Genomic DNA, 13,758 nt, shown 5'->3' with positions numbered 1-13,758 from the left:
TGGGGGGCACCCCTGGCATTTCTGGGCAGCGGCCAGCAATGCACTATTGGATGGTCCTGCGCAATGAGGAAGTACCCTGGGTCCCCAGTTCCACTAGACATTCGTGGGGGCGGGTAGGTAAAAACCTGTTTATAAGTTATCTGAGCCTAGTAAAGAACTCTTGTCTTGCATATAAACAGAACATCTTTTTTTGCAGGGTATTAATATATGCTGACTTTTTTTTTGGAAAGCAACCACTATGTAAACAGAGAGAAGATTATACTTTGTTTCATTTGGAACTTCCCCAAGAATTGTTCCCTCTTAATGAAATCCGATCACGTCAACCTGGCAACCCCTCCCCCCCTCCCCCTTCTCTCTGAATACTTCTCAGCTGATGTGCTCTGCATCAGTGGTAACCCACCGTCGCCGCCTTTGTCCACATGGTCCTTCCAGCGTGGAGCCCACTTCCCATCTCGCCCCCCCCCCCCCCCCAAATCTGACCCATCAGTATAGTCGCACCTCTTCTCATTGCTCTCTGGGATCACTCTGGCTTCTGATTCCCTTGAGCTCTTATCACGCATGTATTATTAGGACTTAATGATAAACCACTAGGTATGGTGATTTCACTCATGCCTATTCTTGTTTCTCAATGAAGCTGTGAGCAGAGCAAGGTATAGGAAGGAAAGGAATTTGTGTGGAAACCCTACTGTGCGCTGGTGCCTGCACACTGCCTGCTCCACTGAGGGCTCCAGGAGCTCAAAGACTGTGTGCCTTGCCGAATCCTCAACGCCCCTATGGTGTGTGACACACAGTAGGTACTCAATAAATGTGTGAAGGACGGATGTGAAATCGTATACCATGGCTGGTACCCAGACACTTAGTAGGTTTAACAGAAATATTCAATGGAAATCCTTTTTCTTTTCCTTCTAAGGCCATCCTCCGTTTTTTTCTTTTCCTTGCAGTTCTTAGGGTCTATAGTGGGTTGAATGACGGCCCACCCTCCAAAGATAAGCCCCTGTCCCAAGTCCTGGCACCTGTGAATAGGACCTAATTTGGACAAGGGTCCTCGCAGAGGTACTAAAGGATCCTGAGGTGAGATCATTCTGGATTACCTGGGTGGGCCCTAAATCCAATGACAAGTGTCCTTGCAAGAGACAGAAGGAAGAAGACACACAGACACGGAGGGGAAAGCCATGTGAAGATGGAGGTAGAGATTAGAGGGATGCTGCCACAAGCCAAGGAACTCCTTGGGCCTCCAGGAGCTGGGTGAACTGAGAAGGATTCACCCCTGAGCTTTTGGAGGAATCAGAGCCCTGCCAACACCTTAATTTCAGACTTGTGTCTCCACAACTGTGAGGGAGCAAATTTCTGTTGTTTTAAGCCACCTGGTTTATGGCCATTTGTTAGGACAGCAGTAGGAAACCAATCCAGGGTCCACCAGGCATTTGAAGTTCTTGCCAGGGAGCTGCTGATCCCAATCAGCAACTAGGTCACCCCCTAGTGACCTGAAAACAACAAATCAGACCCACCTTGGCACTCTGTCCCTAAAGGCTCAGAGTGAAATGGAGATTTACATGATTCTTTTATACCATCTTTCCACCAAACGGGGAAGGAAACAGAGCTTCCCTGAGGCAAACGTAGATCATATTTCTTCACTGCTTCAAACCACCTGGCAGCTTCCCATCACACTCAGAAGAAAACCCCAATTCCTTACTGTGGCCTAAGACTCTTCCAGACCGGCCCTCCCTGCCAACCCACCTCCTGTGTTTCTTTGACCTCATCTCTTCCCTCCCCCTTGCTCACTTGGCTACACTGGCTTCTTCTTTGTTTCTCAAGGGCTCCAAGCTCATCCCTGGCCCAGGATCTTTGCACTTGCTCTTGCCTCTGCCTGGGACTCTCTCTCTGAGACTTCACTTTGCTGGCTTGTCCCATTATTCAGATCTCAACTTAGAGGTCACCTCCTCAACAAGGCCTGGCCAACCTCCCCATCAGAAGGAGCCCCCTGTGTACTTGCTATCACACCAATGTATGTTTCTTCTTAGCATTTCTGTCCTTCTGAAACCGTCTTCTTTACAAGTTCACTTGTTTATGATCTGCCTCTGCTTCTGGACTGAGAGTTCTGGGTGATCCAGGGCCCTGTCCACCCTACCCCCAGGAACACATAGATGATGCTCTGTAACGTCGCACTGAACGACCGAAGGAAACAGAGCAAAGCCTGCCCTTTTGAGCCCAGTGCTGAGGCAGTTTTATAAGGGACGCCCACCTGGAGCCAGCTGTGTTCCCTGAGGCTCTTGGCCGAGGTCAGCCCAGTGGAGAGAGGAAAGAACCTGCTTTTTGTCTCAACAGGAATCATCAGGCCTGGAACTACATGAACATCTGTTGTCAAGGTCACATGCCCTCCCGAGAAGTCCCCAAGGGTCCCATCTGTAACTGGTGGCAATTATAGGGTTTCTACCAGGTGTGAAGTCTCCCTCTGGAGGGGATGGAGGAGGTGAGCTTTCCAAGGCCTCCCTCCACCAGCTGGTGTGAACTCGCCAGAACCTGCAGAGGGAGCGGGTCATGGCCTCAGGGTCCAGCAGAGCCCCGAGCCTCACTGGCGTTGGGGTGCCTCCTTCCAGCCTCCTTCAGGTTATCCATCAAATGTCACAGATCCGATTCCACATATATGTGGAATCTAGAAAAATGGTACAGATGAACCTATTTGCAGGGCAGAAATAGACACGCAGATGTAGAGAATGGCCGGGTGGACACAGAGGGGGAAGGGGAGGCTGGATGAATTGGGAGATTAGGATTTACATATATATGCTACCATGTGTGAAATAGATAGCTAGCGGGAACCTGCTGCATCGCCCAGGGAGCTCAGCTCGGTGCTCTGTGATGATGTAGATGGGTGGGATGGGGGTGGGGTGGGAGGGAGGTCCAAGAGGGAGGGGATATATGTATACGTAGAGCTGATTCCCTTTGTTGTACAGCAGAAACTAACACAACATTGTAAAGCAATTATACTCCAGTGAAAAAAAAATGTCACATATCTGAGAGGCCTTCCCTGACCTCACACTGAAACTGCCGCCCCTCCTTCCAGCACCCCTACGTCCCCTCCCTGCTTCACTTGCTCCCCAGCACTTACTGCCCTCGGACGGTTCTCTTACTTGCATGTTGCCCACTGCTCCCACCGGACAGCCCCATGGGGGCAGGGATCTAGGTCTACTTTGTTCACTGTTGTCCTCCCAAGCCCAGAACAGTGCCTGGCACATAGTGACTGCTCAACAAATATCTGCTAAATTAACAACAACAACAAATTCTCTCACTCTTTGCGTTTCCATATAATTCAGGAGCCCAAGCTGGTTTGTGTCCATGATATGCACGTGTGTGTGTCTGTGTCGTGTGCAGTGGATTTAAAAAATTTCACTTTAAATAGCACCAAACAGATGATGTGCTCTCTACTGTACCACACTCCCCACCCCTCCCTATAGTCTTACACCAACTTTGCCCATTCACATTACTTGCCTGGTCCCTGAAGGCCCTAGTTTGGCAACTCTTAATATAACTTAGCTGTTGAGACAGCCCCGACTTGTCCCTGGGGTAGAGGGCAGTGTTCCATGTCAGTAACAATCATTATCATTAATGTGGTGACTGTCACTGGCTGAATGTCTGCTGTATGCACTGTGCTGGGCACACAATGTGCATCGTGTTACTTAATCCTCCCAACAAACCATTTAACAGAAGAGGGAACTGAGCACAGGGAGTTAAATGACTGGTCACAGCCACAGAACTGGGGAAGTGGGATGTGAGGACTCCAGCCCAAGCTTGTCTGACAGCAGAGGTGGGTGCCGGGTGTCACGTTCAGGAAACGTCCAGTTTATAGCACGCAGGAGGTGGTGATAATGAACCCAGGAAGGGCACAGAGGTCCCCAAACACTTGGTCAACTCTCGGCTTCAATGAGGCTCACAATCGTCCCCTGGACTGTCTCTCAGGTCCCCTCGTCATCCCAGAGGTGACTTTAGCTGGCACACCAGCAGTGAGACTGGCACAGGGTCACATCGCCAAATGCCAGGGACCCCAGCGGTGGGAAAGTGATTCCCGTTCACTCCTTCTGATCAACTCCAGGAGAGTGTCTCGGGTGGGTGCGGTCACGTGGTCACGTCCTTAACACCCTCACACCTCCTATTTCAACAGGAAGAGCCCCGGCCACCCGGCTGGAGCTCTGGGCGGGCAGCTGTGTTAGCCTATACTGGATTGCCTGGTTTAATTTCCTGTGACTTAGGGCAAGTGATGCTAGCTTCTCTCACTTAGGGCAGTGGAATCCTGTTCTTAAAAAACAATCACGTCTGTTTAAAAAAAGTAAACAGTAGTACAGGCGGCAAGGCGGAAAGGTGAGGGGATGGCTGGCATTTGGCACAATCTGCAACTGTCTACCCGGCGATGTTGCTGGCTAAGAGACACCTCGGGTATACCCTGAGCTCCTCCCCTCTCCTCCGGTTAGACAGGTGATGATCTTGGCTACTCCTTGGTCCCATCTTTCTGTTCCCACATCCAATCTATCAGCAAAGCCTGGCATTCTTTCTTCAAAGAACATCCAGACTCAGAGTCCTGTCGCCTCCTCGCCGGGCAGCGGTCATCCTCTTTCCTCTGAATTAGGTCAGCTGCTTCCTGCCTGGACTCCGGCCGTTTATTCCCCGAGGAGCAGCCAGAAAGCCTCCTCTCCTCAGCGCTCTCCGTGGCTGCCACTCGCTTGGAGAGCGGAGTCCCCGTGGTTGTCCGCAGGCCCTGCGGGATCCGGGCCCCCTTCCGCACCCCGTCTCCGCAGCCACGGCGGCCTCGTCTCTCCTCACCCTTGCCAGGCTCACTCCCGCCTCAGAGCCTTTGCCCGTGCTGTTCCTCCTGCTGGGAACACCTTTCCCCAGCACCTGCAGGGTCTGTGCCCTCAGCCCCTTCTTGTCTCTACTCAAAAGGTCTCTTCTTGGGGGGAAGGGGGATATATGGGTAGGGGATTGAGAAGTACAAACTATCAGGTATAAAATAAACTACAAGGATATATTGTACAACACGGGGAAATATAGCCCACATTTTACAATTACTGTAGATGCAGTATAATCTTTAAAAATTGCGAATCACTACCTAGTATGCCTGTAACTTAATACGGTACAGCAACTGTACTTCAATTAAAAGAATAAAAGTTCTCTTCTTAGTGAGGCCCGCCCTGCCCACCACATCCACAATTTTACTCCCCTGCCCTTGATATTTCACATCCTCTTCCTTGTTTTATGTTTTCAACTCTGCACGTGTTGCTCTAACACGTTATGCACTTTGGCACATTTACATATTTATCTTGCTGGTCACCCCCCTGCAGCCCTAGATGTCACAGCCATGAGAGCTAGGGCCACTGACCACACCTCACAGCCCTGAAGCCTAGAACAGTGCCCGGCACATAGTAGGTGTTCAATAAATATTTCTCGAAAGCATGAATCTAGGGCGCTCCAGGCAGAATCAAGTCTTTGCCTGCTGTTCACAGACTGAAGAGAAAGAAGGAAGCAGCTGGTAGTGAGGACTTGGCCCTGCTTGGGCTCCAGAGACTGCAGAAAGGACAAAGCTGGAGGTCCACCCGACCTGTCAGACCCTTCTGGAAGGCAGGGGGGCCGCCACCTGGTGAATAATTCACCTGCAGTCAGCAGCCTCGAATGCTGCGTTGGCCAAAGGCAAATTGCCAGAGGAACCGTTTCTTTCTTTTAATGGGCTCCAAACCAGGGCCTCAAAGCCCTTGCACCGCCCTCCTCCTCATTTCAAGGCAAATGAGTGATGGCCCACTCTTTCCAGCAGGTCCCCGCACCTGTCTGCTCGGGGCGCTCACCCCGGCCCAAATAAGCCAGCTGAAGGGGAGCTGTGTCAATCCACTATTAAAGCACAATTTAACGGTGCCCTGAAATGACAGCCGCACCTGTGCGTAAGCAGCACGACACATTAAGCCTCCCCTTGGGGACCGTAACCTGTTTTATTAAAGCTGCCACAGTGACGAGCCTCGATAAATCCACATCTGGAACAGGAAAACATATGATCTAATCTCCTTGCCCAGCACAGCCCTAATGCAGATGGGCAGCTCTGAGGGGAGGGAAGGGCCTGGAAGACCAGGCCACACAGAAATAAAAAGGCCAGCCAACCAAAACTTCTGCCGTCCAACACAAGCCTGGGGACACGCAGACAAAAACAGACCCGGCTTCTTTCCGTGATCAAACCTTCCGCCCTTGCTGGGCCAGGGTGAGGTCACCCTGACACCTTCCTCGGTGACTCTAATAGACTGGGGAGGCCTCACCGCCACCCTGATGATGGGGACTTAAACTCTGGTGCCCAAACCACTCACCCGCCAGAAACACGGTGCTTCCTCCGCATACTCATTTGCCCGTCCCCTTTCTGACTGCTTTTGCGGGGGGCTCTCAGTGTACCACCTGGGCTACTATTTACTTAATTTGATATTTTTCTCTAATGTGACTTTAAAAAAATAAACTTTCATCTCAACCCAAGTAACTATGTGAAATTCTGGATTTGATGTGCTACTTAGATTTTGTTTGGGGGATGCATATCGAAAGAAGTTTGTAAGTAGTAAAATCAATGTTTGTCGACCTGTCACACAAGATGATTTCGTGCATGACCTGTGTCCTAAAAAGGCATTTTGGGAGATGCTGATTTAATGTGCTCTTCTAAAGGTTTGGGTCAGGGCAACTGCTATCTCTGGGGACTTAGCATGTGCTGGGGGCTCTCAAGATTCAAAATATGACCCAGGGCTTCCCTGGTGGCGCAGTGGTTGAGAATCTGCCTGCTAATGCAGGGGACACGGGTTCGAGCCCTGGTCTGGGAAGATCCCACATGCCATGGAGCAACTAAGCCTGTGCGCCACGACTACTGAGCCTGTGCTCTAGAGCCCGCGAGCCACAACTACTGACCCCACGCGCCTAGAGCCTGTGCTCCACAACAAGAGAAGCCACTGCAGTGAGAAGCCCACGCACTGCAAGGAAGAGTAGCCCCTGCTTGCCGTAACTAGAGAAAGCCCGCGTGTAGCAATGAAGACCCAATGCAGCCAAAAATAAATAAACAAATAAAAAAAAAAAATGACCCAATTTTGGCCATTCCTGGGACTTAGGTGGCTCACATCTACTTTCTGTCCTAGAGCTCTGTGTCAACTAGGAGAAGATGCACCCTACATGCCACTCCCCCCAAGACAAAGTCCTGCGGCCCCCAACTTGGGTGGCATTACATAGGAGGCATTGGTTTTGATGGATAACTGAAGAGATGATATTTTCTGATGTTTGTTTTCTTAAAATTATAGGTAAATAATTAGAGTCTGTGATGTCGGACCCTCCTTGGGAAGTAGTGGGAGATGGGACACGGTTAGCAAACCCAGGGCCTTGACTTAAATCTATGTTTAACCATCGCTTTTTCTTACCTAGACTATTGCAGAATTTTAATTGAGAAAAGTATATGCAAAGCCTTTAGTTCAATGCTTGGCATACAGAAAGGACTCAAAACATGTTAGCTTTTAAAAATTTAAATTACAGTAGCTCCCAACTATATATGGTGTAACACAGAGTTCACAAATCAAGTGCCTCCGGACAGACTCTTGTCTGCGTGTGTTGGATTTAGGTCTGCTCAGAAGTGTTTAAAAATCTGAATTAATTGCTAACTTTTATTTGGGAGATTTCACATCAATCCCGATTTCAGGCTTTGCATGAAAATACACAGACCTGGGCTTGATGGGCCCACAGGTGGGTGGATCTGCGTAGCAAAGGCTGGCTTTAGAAGGGCTCCCCTCCGGTTCTGCATGGCCCCCATCAGGCCCACTTCCCTCGTCTGCGGTACCAGCCTGGCCCTGCCGGCACTGGGTTTGCAACCCGTAGCTGATTCTATTCCAGCAACTGACCAGCTAAGTAAACTCGCAAAGTAACACTGTGGCCTGGAGACCCACAGAGACCAGACTTTAAGGGAGCGAAGAGGGGTTGTGGGCTTGGGTAAAGGCTGGTACACAGCCTTGACCAGGACAGGCAGGGGGTGGGGGCCGTGAGCACGGTGGGGAAGCATGCGTGTCCTATACCACCTCATGGTGCCCATCATTTAACTACACACCCCCTGCTGGGGGTGCTGCCCCTTCGGGGTACCCTTGCTCCTGATCTCTGGTGTGGCTGAGACCCCAGGTTGCCCACCAATAACTATTTCCCCTTCTTCCTTATTAACAGGCCCTGATTTTAATCTTCAACACACCCAGCTAGGAAACTGCATTTCCCAGACTCTCTTGTAGCTACATGTGGGAGTGGTCTTTCCTTTAACCTTCCAGATCCACTGTCTGCCTCGTTCTCCAGCCCAGCGAGCTGACCTGGATGGGCTGTACCCACAAGTGGCTTTATACTCTGGCTTTGGACTAGGTTTGGCCAATGGGGGGCCCTGGCAGGACATCAGCAAAAGGAAGAACTGAAGTTCGGGTATGGATTCCTCCATCTTGCTCCCCGTGGTGTCAACAGAGGGTGACAGCTCCTACTGAATGGCCCTGTGTCATGAGTTTCCAGTAATCATTTGCTGCCCTCACCCTCTTGGTCTTGGAGTGGGGATGACCCCACTGTTACTAACTAGCCTTGAGTGCTGCACTATCACTGGTGATTTCCCCACACTTGCTCATACCTCAGCAAAAAAGTTAAACCCTCCTTGAATAACTCAAGTTTGAATGTGTCTTGTATTTCCTGCTGAGATTGTGTGGCTAATTAAATAAGTTCTGTCCGTGTTGTAGGTGATGTCTGGGATGCGGTTCTTAAAGGGAGCTGACTTAACTTGAAGGTCCATCCTTTTTGCCCTTCTGTTTCCTCCTCCTCCTTGCTGCCTGGAATGTGGCTGTGATAGCTGGAGCTCCAGCAGCTATTCTGAATGATGAAGGTGACCTTAAAGATGGAAGCCACACAATAAGCATAGTAGAATACAAAAGTAGAGAAGGAGCTTGGGTCCCTCATAACCTTGAAGCCACCAGGCTGGCCCTGAACTGCCAACTTCCAGACGTTTTTATGTGAGTAAGAAGCAAAACTCTGTCTTGTTTAAGCCACTGTTATATTTTCTTTTACATGCAGCCAAACCTAATGCTGATACACTTAGCTTCCAGAATTTAAGTAATCTCCTAAGTGTTGCTGAATTAAAAAAAAAAAAAATCTTGCAGGAATGTGCTTGGCAAGTTGAACACCAGGGTGGGTCCAAATGAGCCTCTCTTCTTCCTGAGATAACCTGCATCCACATGTTTTTCTAACTCCAGTGAGCAGCGGCAGGAATGTCAGGAGTTGGTATCTCAGAGAGGCTACATTGGAAGTTACCACCGATCTGGCGTCCGGAATCTGGGCACACTATCCTCGGCTTCCAGCCATTTGGCCCCTGCAGAGCACCCAAGCCTGCAATTTAGAATTGATTTCTGGATATCGGTCTGCAGCACAGGGTGTGGTTTCCTTGTGTTCACAGATGGAAAGAGGCAAACAAATGCCTGGCCAGAAGCCCTCCCAAGCCTCTCTCTCAAGAGCCAGCCTCTCCTACAAGACAGCCCTCCAGGCTGAAGGCCTGCCGTTTTCAGGATCACAGGCCCCTCTGAGAATCCAGTGAGGGTCTCCGACCCAGGAAAGCACAAACAGGCACACGATCTGCATATAATTCCCACCCTCTCCCACTCCAGGCCCGTCCAGGCCTGGGCCTCCCGCCTGAGCTTCTGACTCTGAAGGCTGGCTGCTTTGGACAGCTCCTCTTGGCTTTTCACGGGCATCTGCAACTTACCAGGTCCAGAACTGAGCTCCAGACCATAGCTTTTCCCCATCTCTGTAAACAGAAAATCCCTCCTTGCAGTTGTTCAGACCAAAACCTTGGAGTTATTCTGGACTCTTCTCTCCCACTCCACATCAGATCCATGAGCACATCTTATCATCTCCACCCTCTGCCTCTGGGCAGAGTCTGACTACTTTTTCCACTCTGGTCTGAACCACCATCATCTTGTGCTTGGACCATTGCAGTAGATCCCTCACTTCTCCTATTACATCTCTTCAGTCTATTCTCCATAAAATAGCCAAAGGGGTCACATTAACACGTAAGTCAGGTGATGTCAATGTCCTTGCTCGTGTCCATCTCATTTAGAAAGCCACAGTTCTCCCTCTGGTTCAAAGGCCCTGCATGATCCCCCGCCCCCCCCACCATTGCCTCTCAGACCTCACCTCTTCCCGTCTCTTTTGCTCACACTGCTCTGCCATTGTGGGCCATCTGCTGCTCTGGGAGCCTGCCGGGACTGCTTCTGCTTCAGGGCCTTTGCACCCACTGTTCCCTCTGCCTGGAATGCTCTTCCTGGGGGAGTCCTTGACTCATTCCCTTCCCTTCTTTGCCCAAATTTCCCTTTCTCAGTGAGGCCGCCCTACATAAAATCACAACTCTCCCTTTCCCCTCCCCTCCTTGCTGACTTCCCTTCCTTTCTTTTTTAATATATTTTTCAGAGCGATTGGGAAAATCCCTGTGTTTGGATGACGCTTGGAGACCGGCAGGGTCTCCTTAACCCTCAGACACAAGAGTTACTGCCAGGTGGTACCACATAAGCGTGGCCCCAACATTCAAAGCCCGTGACTCACACTCGAGAAAGTCCTTCCCTTTTCTAGTCTCCATCCTGCTGATTATGTCAAGGAGAAAGTCTCAGGGAGGGGCTGCTTCACCTTTAACGCCTCTCTCAAAACTGCCCATCACCTTTTATAACAAAGCCATCCAGGCCTCGGCCCCATGGGAGGCAGCATCTTGCTGAAAGGTGAAAGCACTGCTGTTCTCATTAGACTTGGTCTTGCAGTGACCTCCACTAGTATCCACTAGTGAAAAACTAGTGGATACTAGTGTTTCATATACAGTCATAATTAAAGCTTCCTGTTAAAATAATACTTAAGCTTCAAAAGGTAAGTCCAGTTCAAGTAATAGAACAGATGGTCCTGGGATGTCGCAAATATTCTCTTGCTCCAGGCAAGGACCACGTCCAACTCATCTTGGTGTCTCAGAGCCTGTTCCAGCCCTGGAGGCTCACCAAGGGTTTGCCTGAATTGAATTAAACTAGTAAACCTGGCAGAGTCCACTGGTTTCAAGGCCTATTTGAAGGACACATGCAAACGAGACCTTGGCTTCTGTATTCTTCTCCCTCTTCTACCCTCCTGAAGAGGGCGGCCAAGACCCTGCCAGTTTCCAAGGGTCATCCAAACACAGGGATTTTCCCAATCGCTCTGAAAAATATATTAATAATGGAGGCCACTTACTAACCAATATGCCCTGGAACCTGTTCCCCTGGGCACTGGACACTTCCAGATGACAACTCAGGGAGGCATGTTAAATGCACACCCCCCCCTCACAATTAGGAAACAGAAAGAGCTCCTCTTCTGTGCTGTGTCCCACACCAGCTCTCTCATCCAGACCCTAATTAGGATGGATGGCTGTTCTACGCCCCGGGACTGGAAGGGAGCCTGCAATCATCTTAGTCGAGAAGTCTCCAGCCCCAAGAACCATCAGAACTGCCGCCTGGATGAGCAGAAAATAGCAGATGATAAATTTTTTAGGACTACCCTCTGTGCGCCAGTTGTTGCTGACTGTGAGATAATGTGCTGGCCTTTTGGGGAACATGCATTATTGATCTGGGTCTGTCTGGTGGTTTATAAAAATCCCACCCTCCCCCCACTACCACCTTGCCATCATCCCTCACCTCCTAAAAGAAGCACAGCCTCTTCCAAATGCTGTTGGAGGGGCCGGCTCCTTCGCAGAAGGGAAGACTTGTAGGCACCGATCTGTGCAAGTGAGTGCTGCGGGGCAGGAAAGTGCCAGATGCCACCGAACACGAGGGCTCCAAACCTACTGCATCCACTTCCCAGAATTTATCTTTCAGAAATCCTCGCTCACCTATGCAGAGATGCACGTATAAAGACGTTCTCAGCAACGGTATTGGTAATAGTGGAAACTACTAACAAACACACTCAATCTGGAAACAACTGAATAGCCATCCCAGGAGACTGGTTAAGTAGAGTAGTGGTTAAGACCACAGGCTCTGGGTTCAAATCTTATTTAGCCACGTTCTAGCTGTGGGACCTTGGACGAGTGACTTCATTTCTCTGGGCCTCAGTCTCTCCATCTAAAATGAAGAGGATGGATCTAGGTGTTGTAAGTTAGCCCTGGTTTTCTCTGCTTTCCTCTCTCCCACGTCCTCATCACACTCGGAGGCCCTTTCCTTATATTTGCATACGCTGCTGGCTTTATTCGAGTCACAGGTGCAAACATAATCAGATTCTGACATGAGGCTTAGTTAGATCACGTAGCTGCGGCAAAAAAGCGGCGCTCCTAAGAGTGCATGTTCAATCATTCACCTTGGTTCCAGCCAAAAATCCAGGAGTCGCCACTAATGCTCCTCCTTTCCTCACCACCCACACCCCCCATCCAACCCGTTCATGCATGTCTTTCGGGTTCCACTGTTCCTGCTCTGGTCCAAGCTTCCATCCTCGCCTGCCCCGTTATGGTCCTGTCCTCCTAATGTCATTTAATTTCAACATAAAAGCCAGCGGGATCCTACTGGAACCTAAGTCAGGTCACAGCCCCTCCTTTGCTCAAGGCCCATCTTCACTCATGTCTGTTTCACTAAGAATAAAACTCAAAACCCTCACCATGGCCACAAGGCCCCGCACGACCTGGCCTCATCTCGCTCCACTTATACCCTGGGTCCCTCCACCTGGCTCACAGGCATTCTTTCTGTCCCGACCCACCAAGCTCATTTCTAACTGTCTTTGCCTTTCCTGTTCTCTCCAGCTGGAGGGATCCTTCCCCAGTCCTCCCGCTCCCAGCACAGTGCGCTGCACAGAGTAGATGCTTAATCAGTATCTGTTGAATGCATGAATAAACGTCAGGGGGGGTCCCAGGCAGAACTACGATGGAAACAGCTTGAGGGGCCCCATGAGGCAAGACCAAGGTGCCCTGAGGTCAGGTGCCGCCTGTGAGCACTCTGCAAAATTCTGCCAGAGACAAAACTCACAGTCCTATGGACACTTTCTGTAGGCTCCGCATGGTTATCGAATGCGGCTCATTCTACATGCCGCCTGTGAGATAGGTATCACATGTGTCAAATTGTCAATAAAAGCCCTGGGCTTTGATTGCTTCCTGGCTGCAAATTCTTTTTGCACAGATAAATTCCCCGAGAAACATCTATACTTGTGATCATTAATACAAATCATTATAAGGAATGGCTTGGATGTATATAAATCACCTTTACTTGGTGCTTAAAAGACTGATTCGTATTTTTAATAATGGATCCAAAAAAGGTGCAGACTTGCAGTTGGATCTTCACCGCAATCTTATGTTTGGCTGCAAAGGCTTTTCCGGTAAACCTTTAAATTTGTTGCCACCAACAACAGTCAGTTGCCCTTTGATAGTGGACAGAGGCTAAAGGCCCACCGCTCACCTGGTCAACTACTGGCACGCCTTACCACAACCCACGAGAACCTCCAAGATCTGGCTCCCTTCCTTCTCTCCAGGGTCATGCTGTGACCCTTCCTCAGGCTCCAGCCACATCTGTCTCCTTGGTCCTGCCTCAGGGCCTTTGCACACGCTGTTCCCTCTCCTTGGAAGGCTTTCCCCCAGATCTTCACAATACCCAGTAGTATGTCTATCATCATCACTGATGATGAGAAGGGAAGTCTAACTTATAGGAGAAGGAAAATGCAGAGGGGCTTGTATGCTGTCCAGTACGGTAGCCATAAATGGCTACTGAGCACTTG

General features: G+C 50.0%; 1 protein-coding gene across 6 annotated transcripts in view; it reads right to left on the bottom strand.

The window, feature by feature from the left end:
• SULF2 (sulfatase 2) overlaps window positions 1-13,758 on the bottom strand; it is a 142,867-nt gene that overhangs the window by 96,476 nt on the left and 32,633 nt on the right. The window lies entirely within an intron of this gene.

The sequence above is a fragment of the Balaenoptera borealis genome, assembly GCF_965194805.1.
Source record: "Balaenoptera borealis genome assembly, chromosome: 16".
Lineage (NCBI taxonomy): Eukaryota > Metazoa > Chordata > Mammalia > Artiodactyla > Balaenopteridae > Balaenoptera > Balaenoptera borealis.
This window is presented reverse-complemented; position numbering and strand designations above follow the sequence as displayed.